The 6,000-nt window shown below is 42.6% G+C and overlaps 1 pseudogene; it reads left to right on the plus strand.

The window, feature by feature from the left end:
* The window catches only part of LOC120746548, a 28,593-nt pseudogene extending 23,981 nt beyond the window's left edge, over nucleotides 1-4,612 (plus strand).
* Nucleotides 4,613-6,000: the final 1,388 nt, after the last annotated feature.

Raw genomic sequence — 6,000 nt, forward strand, 5'->3', positions numbered from 1 at the left:
TGGGGCATGAAGCGAGCAGCTGCTTTTTTTGACTGTAGCAGCTTCAAGCTTGTTTTGCGAGTTTCTGTGAGAGCAAAAATAACTTTGTGCTGGAAAATCCTCGTGTTTGTGTTTCCAAAGGAAAACAGAGCCAAAGCAGCGAGGCTGGAAGGACGGAGCCCTTGAGCTCCAGACCGATGGTAACAGCAAGACTTTGTGGTGTGGTCAGGTGGAAGTCTTAAACATCTGAAGGAGGAAACAAAGAAAGAAGACAGCGTGAACAGATTCTTCTATCCTCTTCATCTGCAGCCATCTCAAGAAAAACAAACTCCAGGAACTATTTCCTGCATCCAGTGGAACTATTTTTAGATTGTCCATGTACGGTCATCAGAGATGCTCTTCGTCTGTCTCACATTCTTCTCCTCCTCCTCCTGCCTCTACTAGATGTTCTGTGAGGACAAAGTTCCTTAAAACTAAAAAAGAAAAGCAGCTGATGACAGAAACATTTTAAAAGAGAAGAAGACAAACAGCCTCACGACACAAACTCAGAGAGGCTCAGTATAAGCTGTGTGGTTCCTGTCGCACAGAGTCTTCTGCTATCCATAAAAACACAACAAAGCAGGACGATGTGAGACAACGTGTGAAAGCAGTCAGGAAAAACCGTGTCTGTACTTACATGACACTCTTCACTTAGTTTCAGATGTGCTTGTTGCACATTCACGTTTTTTATTTCGTGCATATTTTATTCGTCTGTGCTATTTTTCTAAACGAGGAACATTTCTGTAAATGTCCTCACTTCAGTGTCATCATTTCATCTTTGTTGTGAGTGTGATGCTTACAGGGTCACCAGGTCTGTGTGCAGTGTCTGATGGGAAACGTAGTGTTAATGAAGCTTGTGTGCAGGGAGGTGTTTCGGTCTGCTCAGTGTTTTCAGAGGTCTCATGGTAGAAACTTGATGAGGGCCCTCTCTGGAGTTTTTAAAAGGTTCCAGAGGAAGTCTGCAGGATCACTGAGGAGATTGTCCACTTGTTTCAGAGCTCCTGAATTGGTTTATGGAGGGTTTAAAGTTGGAGCTGGCCAAGGTCTTAAAGACGCTCCAGAGGACCGTGGAGAGGGTCCAGTGGAGATTTTACAAGTTCATTAACGCTCCTTAGTGAGTGTTAGAGGTCTTGAAAGAACGGTTACATTAATTTCCCAGAAGTACACAGGAATGTGTTTTAATGGTCTCCGTGAAGTTAGCTAATCCCCTGTTTTTACCGACAACATTTTAGTTTCTGTGGAGGTGGTAAAACTATTCTAAATGCACTGACATGTCAGTAGTCCTGTCAGAGTGGTCTTTGGGGGCTATTAAAGGTCTCAGGGGTGGTTTGTGAAAGGTTGTTTGAACACTTGCCAGGAACTGTTTTTAAGGATGTTTAGACCTTGAAATTCTCTGTCCACGTGGCATGCGGTCTTAATAGGTTAAGGCAGGTTTTAAGGGTCGCTGTGGAAGTTGCAGAGGTGTTGGGAAGCTCCAGAGTAACATAATGAGGTTATTGAATTTGTTGCACCCTCATGGGGTCTTTGCATCATCTGGTCCAGGGCTCAGTTTGTGCAGTACAACAATATTCGTTGCTTGATGGTTGCAAGATTTTGAGAAGGCTCTGAGGGGCTTATAAGACCTCATGAATAAGTCATCGTGTTTCCAGTAGATCTGATTCTGCTGTAAATGACAGCCACACGTTTCCTCATCACAGCTCGTCTGAAAGTCTGGTTCAAGTGTCTGACCGCCTGCTGTGTTCTTGTTTCAGGTGAAGCCAGAATAAAGAAGCCAACTCCAAGACTCCGCCCAACAAGGTGAGACTCACCTGTAGTGATCATGTTTACCAGGCAGGGAGGTCCTGCTGAGACAGGTGCATTATGGGAAAGGCGGGCATGTTCTGGACAACATGGCTGTATCCCAATTCAGGGTCTGCAGCCTTAACGGTCCACAAGGGCCCGCGTACTCAAAGACCGCTAAGGCCGGAAGTGCGAGGCTTGTGAAATGGGCGGTCTAGCCTCCGTCGCGCTGCCAGGTTTGCCTAGCAACCATGATACTAACAGCTGGAACGTGTCATAACAGCTTTGTTTGACAGAGATGAAGGAGAACAATCTTTTGTTCATTTTGTTTGTTTGTTTTTATGTGAGCTATCTGAGTCCTCTCACTTTGGTAATGTAAATATAATATGGCCAATATTACAGTTATTATGTTATCATTATTAGTTATTACACCAGTGAACATGAACTCTGTGCCAAACACTGAGCTTCAGTAAAGATTCAAGTTATTTATAAATTTATATTATAAATTATAAATCTTCACTCAAAGACACTCAGTATCTGTGACAGTGTATATACAGATGTATTATAAGAGGACAAATATTGTTCTTTTAATATGTTGTCATTACTAAATTTGGCTCAATGCTTACATATATTTATAAAAAGCAAATGTACGAGCTGTGATAACTGTGTCTGATAGAATGAAGAGTAGACTGATATATGAAATATTCCTTTATTGGGTGAGAAAATCAGAACCATGTCATAACTGCTTTAAGTCACACAGAATAGATATCAGAGCCTTAAACAGGCTGACTTCTGCTAAATGGGTCAAACTGGGGCAGAAAGTCTACAAACACATAACATCCTTATAGAATATGATGTAACACTATAGATCAACTTAGCTCAGAATATATAAAGCATATAAACAGTTCACAGCAATATGATGCAACAAACACAGCAGCTACTGATCCAAAATACTCAAAGCTTCATAGAACTGAAACAAACATTTATTTTTAGCTCCATTCTGCTGCTGATACATACTTTAGGTTTCTGAACATTAAACTTGTTGCTGCCTTTCATAGTGTGTAACTTGAAGGCCCTGAGTACTTTCTCCCACACTGGAAACACTGGGATGATCACATTATTTGAACATTACCTAATAAGACTGATTCAGCACAGACAGTTATGTTAAACTTTCCTAGCAGTCCTTCACAAACAGGGAACAGTCTGTCTATTCTCTCCATCCATGAAATCATCACATTCTCTGTAAGATTAAGGTCGACTATCGAACGGCGTATACTTTAAAGTAAAAGCTTTAAAACCAAGTTAGTACAAACGTCACTAATATCACATAACTTTGCCGACATGTGGCCAACAGCAATGTTTTAATGTTCTTCGTTATTAAACAACATAAATAAGTGACGTCATATTCAGTACTTACTTAAAGTTCACTCTACACCCACCGCCGCGCTATGAAGTCTGGGATATGTTGGGCCATGAAAGCTTCACAGGCCCGTCCTTAAAATTCAGGGAAATGAAGGACGCATTTGAGGGCCGCATTTCGAGCAGCCTTTGAATTGGGACAGCCTTCGTCCGTCGCTGTGACGTAATCGGCCTTCAAATGCGGCCTTGAAGGCTGCAGACCCTGAATTGGGACACAGCCCATGTGTTAGTGTCTGTCTCTGTTATTCCTGCAGGGAAGAGCGGGTTTATTGGCCCTTTAGTGTCACTTTAGAGCTGGACTGTCAGACAATCAATCAATAATAAAAAAGAGATGTACAAAAACTGCAAAGTCATGAAGGCAAAACTTCTTTCTTTGCATTTGAAGTATAACAAAGTCAGTCTAATGCCTGACTGACAGCAGGGGGCGCTGCAGTTCTGGCTGAAACTCTGCCTAAGTGCCTTGGAGCAATGTGATGATGGTAAAACTGCTGTTGCTGAAATTTTCATTCAGAAGTTGCTTGATTGCTGATTTCATTCAGCTCCTAGTCAGATTAAAATAGAAAGAACATGGAGTCTGGTGACGACTTTGTTCTTCCTCTTCCACGACTGAGTATTGATCACAGTCAGTTCCCACACTATTATTAAAGGAATTATTATTTAATTATTATTAAAGGTCTCGTAATGCAGGACTCCTGTTATTGATTATAGATTATTGATATGTGTGTGTAGCTCTGCCTCCTCAGATCCTGCAGTTTCCCTGAGGACATGAAGATTCTGGCGGGGGAGAAAGTGGAGATCCTTGCAAGTTTCTGGAGCTCCGCCCATCACCTGCACCTGGCTGAAGTTCAGGAAACCGGTGAGATCAAACACACAGAGAGAGACTAAGGCTGAGGCTATGGTACGTTTAAGTGTTTGTCTAAGCGTCCTCCTGCCTCTCCGGTCTCGGGCTCAGATCCAGGAGGGTCAGATGACATCTCCATCGAGAGTAACGACAGCAGCAGCAGGCTGACCATCGCAGCGGGCAGCAGGAACACTGTGGCTGCTACCAACATCGAGCTGAAGAACAGCTACGGCCTCAGACAGGCAGCCCTCAACCTCACCATCGTCGGTGAGACAGCAGCGTCTGCACTTCCTGTTTAATGATTCCTGAAAGAATCAGCTGCAAAATTTAATATTTTCAGCTTGTGTTCATCGTCATCTATCCCCTCCCTCCTCAGATAAACCGACCCCAGCAAAGGTTCCTGCGGCCTCAGACATCCGTCGGTCCTGCCTGACGCTGTCTTGGTACGGGCCGACCTACGATGGAGGTAGCGCCGTGCAGTCCTATAAACGGGAGATCTGGGACTCCGTGGAGCAGCAGTGGAAACACCTGGTGTCCTGCAATAGCACCTCCTAACAACGTACAGGTGAGTGTTCTCTCGCAGCACGGCTCAGAAACTGTTAAAGGGCTGTTTTAAGGGTCGGTGAAGTGTCTGTTTGTCTCTAGAACCTCCTCCCAGATCGGCAGTAAAGTTTCGTGTCCGGGCAGAGAACATTCTACGGAGTCGGAGAGCCGAGCGCCGAATCTGAACCTGTGACTGTCGGACTGGTGGACACTGATGGTGAGTTGTTCCTTGAGTTGTTGGTGATGCATGTAGAACTTTCTGAAGTTCTGATGGTTTACAGGGATCATTCATCACACATCAACACAACAACGACTTTCTATCTGCCAAACTAACGTCTGCCAAACGAATGAGTCAAGGACGTGTCCATGATGAGAGGCTTGTGGTGGGATGTAAGCTAAACATCTTCCTTAGCCAAGCTCACGGCATGTTTTAAGGAAGCGGTTCAGGATTTCTGAAAGCTTCCTGCTCAGTTTTTTTAAATAACTGTTTGATGCTTTGAGCACCAGAATCATTACATTGAAGAGAAGACAGCTCGTAGCTACAGACTGTGCAGCTCACACCAAAACATCTGGATGCATAAAGCTGTCTTTAAGCTGGAGTGATTGGACCCCGAGACGAGTTTCTCTTCATTTGGTTCCAATGGATGTTATGAAGGGAGGCCAGTGGGTACTGGGAACCACTGCTGCTTTGTAGAGATTGGGAAGCTGCTACAAATTCATGTCCAGTGAAACAGACCTGCTGTGCTCTCAGTTAATCGGAGTTTTATGTTAATGCCATAAACACAAGTTTAGGAATCTGATAAATGGGAGGATAAGTCAAATCTCACTGTTAACAACAGAAACATGATGCAGGATGCTTTGTAAGAGACAGGACCACCTCACTGGTGTAACAAACACCCAGTTTGACAGGTGGTACATGTTATGTTTATAAATTGAAATTGAGATCTCGATTATTTGACGATATTTATTTAACCCTTTAAGACCTACCATAGAACCAAGTCCGCCAGAGCTTAAATTATTTTTTTACATGCTGTAGTGTCATTTTTGGGAGCATTTCAAGTTGCTATACATAAATACAACTGTTATAGCCCATATTTTAATAATATGTATGCATTAAGTCCATAGTAACTACATTAATTGCAAAAAAGTGCAATAAACTACAAAAAATTGAAAATCGTTTTTGTTTTTTTTTTACATATATTTCTACTTGGAGAAATTTAAGAGGTTTATCCCTCAAAACTTTAAATGCAAAAAAGTTGCAAGAAATAGTTTCCCACCACAGGAAATTTATTTTGAGTGTCTTCATAGTTTTATTTTGGAGATACAGCAATTTTTATATACTGCAGGAAAAACAAAAAACAATCCTATGATGCAAATTTGCAAAGAAAACAGCAGGTGCA

The sequence above is a fragment of the Simochromis diagramma genome, unplaced genomic scaffold (genome assembly GCF_900408965.1).
Source record: "Simochromis diagramma unplaced genomic scaffold, fSimDia1.1 OVJJ01000316.1, whole genome shotgun sequence".
Lineage (NCBI taxonomy): Eukaryota > Metazoa > Chordata > Actinopteri > Cichliformes > Cichlidae > Simochromis > Simochromis diagramma.